The 14,011-nt window shown below is 40.5% G+C and overlaps 1 protein-coding gene across 7 annotated transcripts in view; it reads left to right on the top strand.

Moving 5' to 3' along the window:
• Positions 1-49: 49 nt before the first annotated feature.
• NUP98 (nucleoporin 98 and 96 precursor) overlaps positions 50-14,011 on the top strand; it is a 99,892-nt gene continuing 85,930 nt past the window's right edge. For 6 of the 7 annotated variants that reach the window (XM_016218126.2, XM_087821692.1, XM_016218125.2 and 3 more), the window contains exon 1: positions 50-157. The gene's annotated coding sequence lies outside the window, so the exon portion shown is untranslated. The remainder of the gene's footprint in view (positions 158-14,011) is intronic. The other variant, XM_087821693.1, reaches the window with a different exon arrangement.

Here is a 14,011-nt window from a genome sequence, read left to right as displayed (position 1 = left end):
CTGGCCCTCTGCGCGCTGCGCCCGAGGCGGCGGTCGGTGTCGGTGCTGGTGGCGGTGGCGACGGTTTCGTGGCGGCCGCGCGCTGCTCTCGGAGCGGCGGGTGGCGAACGGGCCTAGGCCTTTACTCCTGGCACTTCCCCTCCCCCACCGCGCCGCGGTAAGTCGGGAGCCGGGATGGTGGCGGCTCGGGACTGCAGGCTCCTCCTCTCTCCTGGGCGGGCGGTGTGCGGGGCTTCCCGGGCCCTCTCGGCGCCCGAGTCTCGCGCCCCGCGCGCACTTCTGCCCTGAGGGAGGGGGCGAGCCCGCGGCTGGGAGGCGCGGCAGGCTCTTCGGGAACTGGGAGAATAAGGCTATCTCGGTGCGGTCGGGGCCCCGGGGCTCCCATCGCAACCTACGGTGAGGGAGCGTCCATCTCTCTAGTTGGACTTAATCATGTGCCCGGCGACGACCAGGTGGGCCGGCCCTTTGCGGGTGCAGTCCCTTAAAACCCTGAATATGGTCTCCCAGCTCTTCCTTGACACTCGAGTGGGGTGGGCTTTATTTGCCTTGGCCTCTTCTACCGGGGAAATTGGCAGCTTCAGGGATAGGGTGGGTGGATCTAGAGTTTGTTAGCTTTTTGAAACATCTGAGAATTAAGATCGGGTTAGTGGAGTATGGAAGATTATTTTCTGGTCCCCCACGTGTTTCATGTAAAGCTAAATGAGAAAGATGGGGTTTTTAGATTACTGTATAGCCATAAGGACCTTAGTAATTAAGCCTGTCTACGCTAGGTCACCGGCAGGGTTTCTAGATGGAGAGGCCCAGGCCCAGGGAAGGGACGGGATTAGCCAGTGCCGGGTCTGACTCAGTCTAGAAATTTGTCTACTACATTATCATGAGGCTGACGCTTCATTTTAGTAGTACCCCAGCCTAGACCATGAGAACTAAACTTAAAAGTTTGTTAAAGGATGTCAGTAATGTTATGTACTGTAAAACGAATAGGTGAGATGGTAAGTTATTGGCTAGTTTCCTGTTCCAAGTAAAAAAATTTTATTCTCCTGGGGACCCAGAAGAAGGAGTCCAGTTAGCGACCCACAGCAGTATTGGCATAGAGAACAGAAAATACAGAGGAGACTTAGAAAGGTAGGCAGCAATAATTTGGAGTTCTTTCAACTTGGAACTCATGGCTTCTCTCATACAGAATTCAGAGTTTTGTAGTAGAAGAAGGTGAGAAAATTAAACTCCATTTTGAGAAAGAAACTAAGTGGAAGAAAGAAAAGACCAGAAAAACCAATGAGCAGTCCCTGTGGCAGCCTTATAAATTAAGAAAGGAACCCTTGTTAACTGGGTGACAGATGGTATGTTTACTTGGTGGAGGAAGTTAGAATTTTAAAAAACAAAATCAGAAGCTGGACAGGATGGAGGGACTAGGAAATACATTGGTAGAACTACTTTTTGACTCCATTAATATTTGATGAGCCCTCACCTGTGTGGCTTGGTTGGAGCGTTGTCCTGTACACCAGAAGGTGGCAGATTTGATTCCTGGTCAGGGCTCATGGGGCAGGCAACCAATTGATGTCTCTCCCTCTCTCCCTTCCTCTCTCTAAAAATCAATTTAAAAAGATTTGATGAAAGTAAGTTAGTTGTCACTTTGGTCCATTTACATCAGTCATATCTTCACTTTGCTCTTGTTTAGATGACAGAGCAAAACTGAAAGAGAGTAGTGTGTAAGAGCCGAAGAGAACTGTAGTCTGAATACTAAGATATGAACAGGGTATGTTCTCTGTGACATTTTCTCAGTCCAAGCATCAGTCTCGTCTGGAAAGCCTTTCCTGGCATCCTCTCCCCTGCAAACTTCCATTAACATGGTTTGATATTTCTGTTTATAGCACAAGTAATTTTGTTTTAGCTGTTTGTCTTTTTATTAGTATGTGGTAAATATTTCTGTCTTATCTTTATATTCAGGTTGTTTGGCACATAGTAGGCTCTCAGTGTGTTTGCTTGAATGAGTAAACAAATATGGAAGAGTTAAACCTAAAAATAGCCTGTAAAGAAGCTGTGTATTTATGTGCTCCTGAAATAGGGGGCCAGGATAAGAGAACCCATACCATTTATATGTTACATGGTGCTTAGGTACCTGACTTTATTCATGCCTACCAACTCCTAGATAGCTAAGAGCAAGTAGAACATTCAGTAAACCACATTCACAGCTTAAAAAAAAAAATTGGTTATATTATTTTATTGCGATATTATTTTTATGGTGGTAGTTAACCTAGGAAGTAAGGGATAGTAATACTGATGTTTAATTTCTAATAAAGACCACATCTGTAATTATGGAATTTGTTGAAAGGTTAGAGGACTTAGAAATTCAGAGATTAAACAATAGGTATTAGAGGCAAGGTATGTAAATGTTTCTTGAAAATTTGGTGCACTCTTTGTGTTCAGAATTGAACCTAAGTACAATAAGTCCTCACTTAGCATCGTTGATAGGTTCTTGGAACTGTAGTGAAACTACGTATAACACAACCAATTTGACCATAGGCTAATTGATATAAATGTGTTAAATTCTTGTGACACCTCATAAACATTGTAACAAAATGATGTTGAACTAAATGAAGTTACTCAAGGATCCACTGTGTTTGATATAGTATGTCTCTAGAGCAAGGTTTCTTGGCCTTGACACTGTTGACATTTTGAGCCAGGTTATTCTTTATTGTGGGGGAGCTGTCTTCTCTATTGTAGGATGTTTAGCAACATTCCTGGCCTCTACCCATTAGATACCCGTAATACCCCCTTCCCAAGTTGTAACCATCCAGAATGCCTCCAGACATTGTCAAATGTCCCCTGCAAGGCAAAATTGCCTCTGATTGAGGCCACTCCTCCAGAGACTATTCCCAATACGTATTTTAGTGAAATCATACCTTTATGTTGCCTGATGTATGCTTGTAAAGTCAGCTAATAAGTTGCGTTTTGTTAAAATTGTCCTTGAAAAACCTTTAAATTGTTGACATCTGGTATTGGGAAGCTGCAGAGTCCTAGACTCATTTTCTTCAGTTTCTCCTTTCATTTCTGTGGTAGCCTCCTATTCTCCGGTATAGGAACGGTCAGAGTCTTGTTTGAAAGGGAATAGACCATTGGGTAAGTAAAGCAAAGCAGTATGTATCTATTTTTGTGAAAGAGGGCACAGGAGCTTGTAGTTGAATTGATGTAGTTAAATGTGATGCTTTGTGATTCCATTATTTTTCCATTTCACTGATGTACATAAATATGAACTGCTAAGAGGCTTCGTCCCATTGTACTGACACTAAAGACTTTGATAAATACTGATAATTGCCATGTTGAAGAGTTTGTGCTTAATTCAGTGAAGTGTGGAACAATTACAAATTTTCAGTAGAGAAATAAAAATTGCTTTTTAAAATATAGCTCTAATTAGCTAAGTCTGATACTAAAAGTGAGTTTAAGCCGTGGGCAATGTAGGGTAGGTTGGAAGATGTGGAACTGTAGGTCTGTTATAGCAAGTCTAGGTGAGCAGGTCTCAAAGTTTGAGGTCTCTGGATTCCTTTATGCTTTTAAAACTTGTAGAAGACTCCAAACAGCTTTTATTTATGTGGGTTCTATCTACTGGTATTACTGTACTAGAAATTAAAACAAATTTGTAAAAGATTCATTGATTTCAAAAATAATCAATTAATTTGTTAACATTACAATTTTATGAAAAATTGCTAAAAATTTAGTGACAAAGGTGGTGTTATCTTACATTTTTGTAAATCTCATTAATATCTGGCTTATTGGATTTGCAGCTCTTCTTTTGCATTAATGGTTATGTTGTTTTGGTTGAAGTATGAACAAAATCCAGCTTTATACAGATATTGGAAAAGGGAGGAGAGTGTGTGTTTAGTTTTTTACAGTTTAGATGACTTTAATAATTAAAGGGGGATTTTTCAAGTAGCCTTTTCAAGTAATTGTAGATACTCTTTGACACTATACTCAAACCTTTTTAAAGATTGTTGCAATATGGAATCTGAAACTATATCATTGGACTTTTATATTCGTACATTAAACTTCATTTGCTCCTGCATTTTGTTTGTTTTTTAAATATATCTTTATTGATTTCAGAGAGAGGAAGGGAGAGGGAGAGAGATAGAAACATCAATGATGAGAGAGTCATTGATCGGCTGCCTTCTGCATGCCCCTGACTGGGGATCGAGCCCTCAACAGGGGCATGTGCCCTGACTAGGAATCGAACCCTGATCTCCTGGATCCTAGGTCCACACTCAACCGCTGAGCCACGCCCGGCTGGGCTGCTCTTGCATTTTGAATGGATGTTAACCATGCATGATTTTATGACATTATGCTTTGGTCATTTAGAAATCGTTCGTTCACTGAGTTACACAGCTCTTCCAAATGTTGACAAATTTAATTGTGTTGTACAGTTGTTAATGTTTTCACTCAACTCATCAGATGAGTCTTTAGGAGTTAGGAAGCTTCTTTGAAAGGGCTCTACTGTACCCAGCCCTCTTTATTTTTGCCAGGGCAGCTTCTGCTGATGTCTGTATTATGTACTGGCTTCCATAGCTAAAAATATTTGAAAACCATTGATCAAGGGAAAAGAATCAAGTGCCTGGGGGGAGAAAAAGAATCAAGTGCCTGAATTAGGACTGTTTGTTCTGGAAGGGAATGTGTTGTAGCCACCCATCATTTCGCACCTTTGTTTAGTCTTGCTTCCATGTGCTTCTTTGCACAGATCACTGTTATTTACACACCTATCTCTTCTTGCTGGAGTAAGCCTCTTAAGAAATAAATAGGAAAGTGTGTTTGTAAATAATAAATGTGAGTAATTAGGAATGAGGCTAGAGATGTGAGATGAGTGGGAGAGGATGGATGATCAGAATGACCTTAGTATATTGTGTATGGGGAGGTGCGTATGTGTGTGTTTGTTTTTGTCATTTGCAGTGGTGCTTTATGGTTGTATTAAATGGTTAGTAGATGACAATGAAATAAATTGTATTGGGAAATAAATTGTGTTATGTATGGAGTTCTGATTAGGCATTGATCGATCATGGTTTAGAGTGGGAGAAATTATTACACTTTATTAATTAAAAATATTGTAAAATGTTGGTTGAAAAACGAAACCTGCTTTTAAGGAGCTCTAGTTTGAGGCAACTTTGTCCTAACAGTCCTTTAGTGTAGGCCATATAATGTCTATTGTTTAGATGTAGAAATTGAGGTCTAAGAGGTTGAGTATCAGTGACTTAAGTACAATTACACGTAGCAAGCAAGTGGCAAAGGTTTTTCATTCCTTTTTTAACTTTTTATTTTGAATTAATGTTAGATTTATAGAGAATTGCAAAGGTAATAAGGGGCAGAATTTTAAATACAGATTTGTCTCAATCCAAAGCTAATGTACTTTTTTCGTTACTAATGTTTTTTTTTAAATGAGGATTATGTTAAGAGGATGAAAAAAATGCTACTCAGCCTTATAAGGAAGGAGCTATAGTAGATACTAAGGATTATTTTAAATTAATTTACACCTTAATGGGAGAAATTGAGTAAAATCAAGATACTTTTTACCAGAGCTCATATACTCAAGTGTCAAGTATAACAACATATATTGCATAACTACAAACAGCTGGGAGGCATTTAGCTTATGTAATAGGGCTTGGGAAGGGGAAGTGTTTCTGAAGGATCTAATCTTGAACAGTCTTGTGAAGTAGGTGAGGTTCGAGCAGCAATTTTTGAAAGAAAGGGGGACATAGTTTATAGAGAAAAAAATGAATGTCTTAAAGGGAAAAATGGTTTGATCTGGGGATCAATCATAGGAAGGATACAGTAAGACAATTCAGAGGATAGCAGATAATTTTTCTGAGATGTGATGTTAGGTGATTAAGTTTAGACTGATCTCTTCTTCCTGGAATTCTATGTAACTCTCCCATCCTTCCTCACTCATTTTAGGTAAAAAATGAACATTTTCCCATTCAATTTAAGTGTAGATGCTAATTCCTGCCTTTTCTGGTACTTTTGTGAAGATCAGATGAGAGTATATGAAAAAGTACTTTGTAAAATTGGAAAGTACTAGTCCATTCATCTAACAAATATTTATTGTTTTCGCTCTTTGTATCAGTGAATGATACAAAGGAACTCAGTGAAATGGAAAGGAAAAATTACAGGCATACTTTATTTGTTGCGTTTCATAGATGTTTCATTTTTTTACAAATCAAAGGCAAGACCCTCCTCCAGCAAAAAAATTGTGACTCGTTTTATTGCGACATTAGCTTTTTGCAAGTGGTCTAGAATGTCCAAGGTGTAACTATACTTCCCGTTGTGTAACTTGTTTGTTGTCAGAGAGCATCAAGCTTGCTTAGTCATTCAGATAGCACTTAGAGTTGGCAGTTGCTTAGGTATTACCATGTGTCAGAGTCCATCACTTTTCTGGAAGAAAACAAAGTTTTGTCATTGTGCCCAGAGTTCACAAAGCTCACAAAAGTTGGATGTATAAACCAGGACATTAATTTATTGAGCTTCGTTCGGGACAGTGGGGGGATACTCAACTGCTGGTGTCTGTTATTAAGGCTACCTCTTTCTTGTATCGTACAGTCTGAATTATTAATTAGAAGATTAGGCAGAGAGAGCATAGTAAATTTTAAGGGCATTGTCTCTTACTGTATAGCACTATTTCATTTTGATTTTTTTCTTTCTAAATATGCCTCATTAAAGAAAAATACAATGAATGTATGTTCATCCATAAAGGAAGTGGTTAACCTTTGTAGGAAAGTTCATCTAGTCTACGGGGATACCTTGTAAATTGTCTGTCTCTAAGAAATAGTACTTTTCTAGTGACTAGAACTTCCATGTTTACCAGAGTAGTGTCTCTTTTCCCCTGATAGTGTTGGATCAAAACTTCCAAATTTTTGTTTTATTTTTTTCAGTTCTCACCTGAGGATATTTTTTCCATTGCTTTTTCAGAGAGTGGAAGGTGGGGAGAGAGAAACAGAGAGAGACATTGATGTGAGAGAGACACATCAATTGGTTGCCTCCCACATGTGCCCTGACTGGGGCCAGGAATCGAGCCTGCAACCAAGGTATGTACGGTTGGTGGGAATCGAACCCGGGATCCTTCAGTCTGCAGGTCAACACTCTAACCACTGAGCCAAACCAGCTAGGGCAAAACTTCCAAATTTTGATTTTATATCCTCCTTACTTATAGTGAGTGCAAAGTCGTTTCCCTTTAGTTGTCAGTGTTCTTTCTCTAGGACAGCTCTAGGTTCTGGGCTCTAGGGGTACAGCTAGTGTCAGTGGAGTCACGTATCACATAGCAACAGGGAAATGCATCATTAGGTGATTTCATTGTGCCAGCATCATAGGGTGCACTTACACAAACCTCGATGGTATAGCCTATTACAGCTTGTGTACAATATTATATTAGTTTCAGGTGTACACCTACACACCTAGGCTATACAATATAATCTTACGGACCACCATCATATATGCAGTCTCTTGTTGACTGAAACATCGTTAGGTGGCAGATGACTGTAATAGCTTTGTGATCTGGGGCACATTACTTCTTGTGCCTCAGTTTCACCATTTGAAAAATAGGGGTAAAAATACCTCACTGGATTCTTGGAAAATTTATATGAGATAATTCATAAAAAGTGCTTAGAACAGTGCCTGGGAAATGGTAAGAACTCAGATGCTAACTAGTATCAGTCCAAGAATGTGTGACATGCCTTTAAACTTGAGTTGATTTAGAAGCTCCACACATTTCAGTCCCTAGGATTACTTCTTTCTCTTTTTTTGAGTGGATTTTGTACTTTTTTCCAAATGGGAAAATAATGCAAATATTTATATCCTGTAAATCTTTTGTTGCTGTTAATAGAGGAAGCAAACATTAAGAAAATTCTCTGCCCCATGTCCCATTTCCTTTCCTCACTCCAGAGAGAGAGAAACTTCGATGTGAAACATCAGTTGGCTGCCTCCTGCATGTCCACTACCAGGGGTCAAGCCCAAAACCCACACATGTACCCTGATCGGGAATCAAACCTGCAACCTCTTGATACACAGGACAATGCCTAGCCAACTTAGGCACACTGGCCAGGTCCTCTTTACTTTTACTATGTATATATGTATCCATAAATATCAGTGTATTGACTTTTCTGTGTTACATAAAGAATCTGTCAAATGTATCTTTTCACAACTTGCTTTTTCCTTAAACATTTTTTACTTGAAATAACTCTCATAGGGTAACTTTGTCCTAATGTTTTGTTGATACCAAATCCTGGGTACATACTTAGCAGAGTGCTCTGATTCGCTCCTATTGTTGGGTAACTTAAGGTTAATGGCATCACTACAAAATAAACTGATAAGTACATTTATTATATGATTACCATATGAGGGAAACTGGGTGTGGTGTTGAGATATAAGGCCAGACAGGATAGGTATACAAATACCCATTCTTACCTGTGTTACGTTGTCTTATGCTCTTTCCCTTCTCTTCCTAGTTCCTCAAGGCCCAGTTCACATTCTAAATCCCCAGGAATTTTTCTCTCACATTTCCTGTTCATTTTCTGACTTAATTTGACTTTCTATTATGCTTCCTGACACTTAACATGCCCTTCAAGTTTTTAATGTATAGGTCCTTTCTCTGATTATATCAGAAGTTACAAGCTCAAAACTTGTTGGGGCCCGGCAGCTGATGGAAATGAATGATACTGGGTGGATATTGTGGCACATTGGAGAGTATATGGCTCTGACCTAATATTTTTTATTATTAGTTGACTTTTAGGGATGGGGAAGAGAGAGAAACGTCAATTTGTTCCACTTATTTATGCATTCATTAGTCAATTCTTATATGTGCCATGACCAGCGATCGAACCCACAACCTTGGCATGTCGGGATGATTGTCTAACCAACTGAGCTACCTAGTTCAGGGCCTGTATGGCTCTGTCCTAAGGGTGCAGTTGCTACTAAGCTCCAGACTGTTATTGCCGTGATGTGATTATACTCTAGTTTGTTCATCATCAGGTTTTTCATGAAAAGTCTAAAATCTGTTTTTCTGACATTTTCCTATTTTAAATGTTATCAGCTAATTTAAGATAATATATACATATACATGAGCATTCTTCCATACATATATATGTAGGTGTATGATATGCCATATATACATACATATATGTACTCACAAACATACATATACACATACATATATAAAAGGGTGTTCCCCCAAAATGTATACATACTTTAACAGCTGATAGCTCAGTTTTGAAAATGAAATGTATTTTAATAAACACTGCCTTTATAATTATTCAAAGTGTGTATATACATTTTTGTGGGGACACCATGGGGGTGTGTGTATATATGCCAAACAAAAAAGTGTCTGCTGGTTTTGTATCCAGCCATTTTGTGATCTCTTTCTTTTTGCAACCTCTGGATTAGATGATAAATTCTACCAGGAATCTTCCCTTTCATGGCTTCCTTTTGTTGTCAGAATTAATCAATCTAGCATAAATTTCTAAAGTAACTTGATCATTCAGTCTGTGTTTAAAAAACACATTAGTGGTGATTGTCATTAAATTAGAAAATGAGTACATCTTTGTTTCAGACACTGCCAGATTCTGGCATAGTAAATTATACTGTCCCTGTCCTGGAGAAGTTCATTGTGTATTAGGGAAGACTGAGGGGGTTCATAGGTTGAGTTCCTTGGGAAGCATACTTTGAGTTACAGATAATCCTGCATGAGTTTTACTAGAGAGTGCTCTTGGGATCACCACCTGTGCGAGAGAGAAGGAAGCAGGGATGAGCTGACAGAAACAGAGTTATGATAATGTTTGGGGGTTTTTTGGTCTTTTTTTTTCCTCTTTAAATTACAGTTGATATACAATATTTTATTAGTTTCAGGTGTAAAATCCCATGATTAGACACTTATACACCATACGAAGTGATCACTCCAATACATCTAGTACCCATCTGACACCATAAATAGTTATTACAATATTATTGACTATATTCCCTTTGTTATACTTTACATCCCTGTGACTGTTCTGTAACTACCAATTGGTACTTCTAAATCACTTCACTTTTTTAACCCATCCCCCTGCCCCCACCCCACGCCCATCTGGCAACCCTCAAAATGTTCTCTGTATCAGTGGGTCTGTTCTGCTTGTTTGTGTCTTTTCTTTTGTAGATTCCACATATAAGTGAAGATACAAGTGAAGTCATCTGGTATTTGTCTTTCTGTCTGACTTATTTTACTTAGCATAATACCTTCTAGGTTCATCCATCTTTGTTGCAAATGTCAAGATTTCATTATTTTTTATGGCTGAATCATATTCCATTGTATATGTGCACCACTTTCTTAAGTTTTTTAAATTTCTATTTATTTTTAAATATATCTTTATTGACTTCAGAGAGAGGAAGGGAGGAGAGAGTTGAAACATCAATGATGAGAGTGTTGTCATTGATCTGCTGCCTCCTGCACACCCCAGACAGGATTGAGCCTGCAACCCGGGCATGTGCCCTGACAGGGAATCGAACCCTGATCTCCTGGATCCTAGGTCGATGTTCAACTGCTGAGCTACACCCGGCTGGGCTTTTTTTTTTTTTTAATAGGTTTTCGATTTCTTGCTCGCTCTCTTCTGGCATCCCCATGATGCAAATGTTGGTGTGCTTGAAGTTGTCCTTAGAGGCTTTTTGCGTTATCCTCGTATTTTGGACTCTTTTTTTTTTATATACATATTTCTTTTGCAATTTCAGAGAGAGATAGAAACATCAATAATGAGAGAGTCATTGATTGGCTGCCTCCTGCACGCCCCCCATTGGGGATCGAGCCTGCAACCTGGGCATGTGCCATGACCGGGAATCGAACCTTGATCTCCTGGATCATAGGTTGATGCTCAACTGCTGTGCCACGTTCGCCGAGCTCTTTTTTCTTTTTGATGTTCTGATTGGGTGTTTTCTGCTTTCTTATATTCCAAATCACTGATTTGATTCTCTGCTTCATCTGGTCTTCTGTTGAGTCCCTATAATTTAGTCTTCATTTCAGTTAGTGTACCCTTCATTTTTTTTATGGCTTCCATGTTCTTTTTTCATACTGCTGAAGTTCTCACCAAGTTCCTTGAGCATCCTTATAACTATTGTTTTGAACTCTGTACCTGGTAGTTTGCTTGCCTTTGTTTCATTTCTTTTTATGGAGATTTCTCTTGTTCTTTCGTTTGGGACCTGTTTCTTTGTCTACCCATTTTGGCTGCTTCCCTGTGTTTGTTTCTATGTATTAGGTAGAGCTGCTACATCTCCTGAACTTGGTAGAGTGCCCTTATGTAGTAGGTGTTCTGTAGGACCTGTGGTCACCCAAGCTGGGCTCTCCATTTGTGCCCCTGTGTGAAGGCACTGATCTGTTGTAGTTGAGCCCTGATTGCTGTTGAGATATGACTGGGAGAGATTGACACACACACACACACACACACCCTGCTCTAGGCCAGTTGGCTCTGAGGACCTGTTGCTCTGCAGGGCCCGACCCCATGGAGCAGGACTCGCTTCAGTGGGGCTTTGGTGCCTACCAAATCTGGCCCTTGAGTGTGTCACTCATAGAGGTGTTTGAGTTGTAATCTGGCATGGTCTGAAGCTATTCACCAGGTGCACTGGCTCTGGGGCCTCCTGGGAGGTGCAAGGTCAGCCACCTCCTGTGCCCTGCCTGGGGCCATCCAGCATGAGCTATAGAGCAATCAGCAGGTGGCTGGGATTGGAGTTGCCTGGGAGAGGCCAAGTTGTGAGCCAAGGAGACTGGCTGCTGCTAGTACCAGGCCTGGCGCCATTTAGCAAGAGTTATAGGGCATGCAGAGGCCAGATGTTGCTTGTTTGAGAGATTTTAGGATAGCCTGAAGCATGAGCCAATACTGGCTTTTTAAATGGAAAAGCCACTGGAAATGGCTTGGGTGGGCTTGAAGGTGGTTGGGTGGGGCAAGGTCTCAGGGAATCTTCAGGGTGGGGCAAGCAGTGTTAGCCAGGTTGATGGAGACTCAGATATGGCGCCCACCTGTGGCTTCTGTGGAGGGAGGGCTCAGGAAAGGAACAATGGCCTCTTCCAGTACTTCTGCATGGGAGAAAGCTGCTGCTCCAGCTCTTGTCCTGATGTCAGACAATTCAGTTCCTCCTTGTATGTTGTTGGTGCCTTTTGAGCTGCTGCCCTAGTGCTGGAACTCAGTGCAAGTGAGCCTGAGTAAGTTTGTGTGCAGGCCCTGTAAGAGGAATTCCTGGGACTCCAGGATCCCTCTCTCACTCAGCCACAATCTCCACTGGTTTTTATAGGCAGAAGTTATGAGGCCTTCTCTTCCTGGCACTGGAACCATGGGTTGGGAGTTCTGATATGGGGCTGGGACCCCCTTGCTCCTTAGGGAGGACCTCTGAAGCCAAGATATTCCTCCCAGTTTTTAACTGCCACATGTGGGTGTGGGACCAGCCCATTTCTCATCTCCCCCCTCCTACCAGTCTTGATGTGACTTCTTTATATCCTTAGTTATAGGACTTCTGTTCAGCTAGATTTCAGGCGGTCTGAATAATGGTTGTTTCTGTAATTTAGTTGTAATTTTGATGTGGTTGTGGGAGGTTCCAAGTACTGCTGTTACCTATTCTGCTATCTTGACCAGAACCAGCTGTGATACTGTTTTGATAAATGTCTCAGCCAATCTCATGGAGAGTATGAAGATGGGATCACCCTTTAGAGTTATTCCAAGGTGGAGCAAAGTGTCCTGGCTTTTGGATACGGGCAATCCTAGAAACAGGTTGTTATTTTGGGTGAGGCAGCACTCTTCAGCAGAGGCAGTTCTGAAGAGGACTGACAGCTGAGGGCCATCTTCTGGTAGTACTTTTCAGCAGCTGGGACCACAAATCATTCAGTTCTAAAGGTAGATCTGTGGCCCGGCCAGGCATGGCTCAGTGGTTGAGCATTGACCTGTGATCCAGGAGATTAAGGTTCGGGGCACATGCCTGGGTTGCGGGCTCGATCCCCAGCAGAGGATGTGCAGGAGGCAGCCGATCAATGACTCTCTCATCAATGTTTCATTCTCTATTTTTCCCTCTCCCTTCCTCTCTCGGAAATCAGTAAAGATACATTTTAAATAAATAAAGGGAGATCTGTGGGCGCTCTCAGTGTCCATTATAGGGAGTCAGGGTCAAGATGATACATGTAAACAAATCATAAAGTGCTGTGGAAATGTGGAAGCCCAGAGGAATGATTGATTACAAGAGGGAGTTAGGGAAGCTTATAGAAGAGGTGCCATTTGAGCTAGGTTTTAAAGAATGAATTAGTGGGAGAGGGGGGCATATTTAATTGAGTCTGTGACATTTCATAGCATAGCCAAGAAAATGAATGATTTGTTTGAAGAGCAAAGGGTTAAATGTGTTAGTCATTCCTTAATTTCTAGCAATAATAAAAAATCATGAGGCTTTTTTCCCCCTTCAAAATCTTGGTTTGCTTTCATGGTAATAATTTAAAAAAAAACATTTAGAATCTCAGTATGATCAGGGTTGAGACTAAGCCAAGCTCATCCTTGCCAGAACCAAAAAGATAGGCTGAGCTTGAGTGAGATGCTTTTTTCCAGCAGTCTAAATTGGATTTGGTCTTTGCATTGTCCCTTGTTCTTGCATCTGGAACAGATAAATTTTCTTAATACTACATATGTTCTTGTTGCATTGTATATTCCTTCCTAGGATTAAAGGTGTCCATGGGAAGTCAGAAGATCGGTGAAACTTTAACCTTGGGAAACTTGCTAAACATCTGATTCTGTTCTCTCATCTGTAAAATATAGGTTGTAATGCATAATATCCTTTCAGAGTTGTTGGGATAATATATAAGAGCTTATAAACTGAGGTGTTTCCCAGGATATTTTATTACTACTTAAAATCCCTTTTGAAATATATGTGTGTGAATCTAATTTTCTGTGTTAGGATAAGATTATTAAAAATCAAATTTTTATTGTTAGGAGCTATGGGATTTGGACTGTTGAACCACCTGGTGCCACTAAAATCTTCTGTAAGGACCAGT

The sequence above is a fragment of the Miniopterus natalensis genome, chromosome 11 (assembly GCF_054644295.1).
Source record: "Miniopterus natalensis isolate mMinNat1 chromosome 11, mMinNat1.hap1, whole genome shotgun sequence".
Taxonomy (NCBI): domain Eukaryota; kingdom Metazoa; phylum Chordata; class Mammalia; order Chiroptera; family Miniopteridae; genus Miniopterus; species Miniopterus natalensis.
This window is presented reverse-complemented; position numbering and strand designations above follow the sequence as displayed.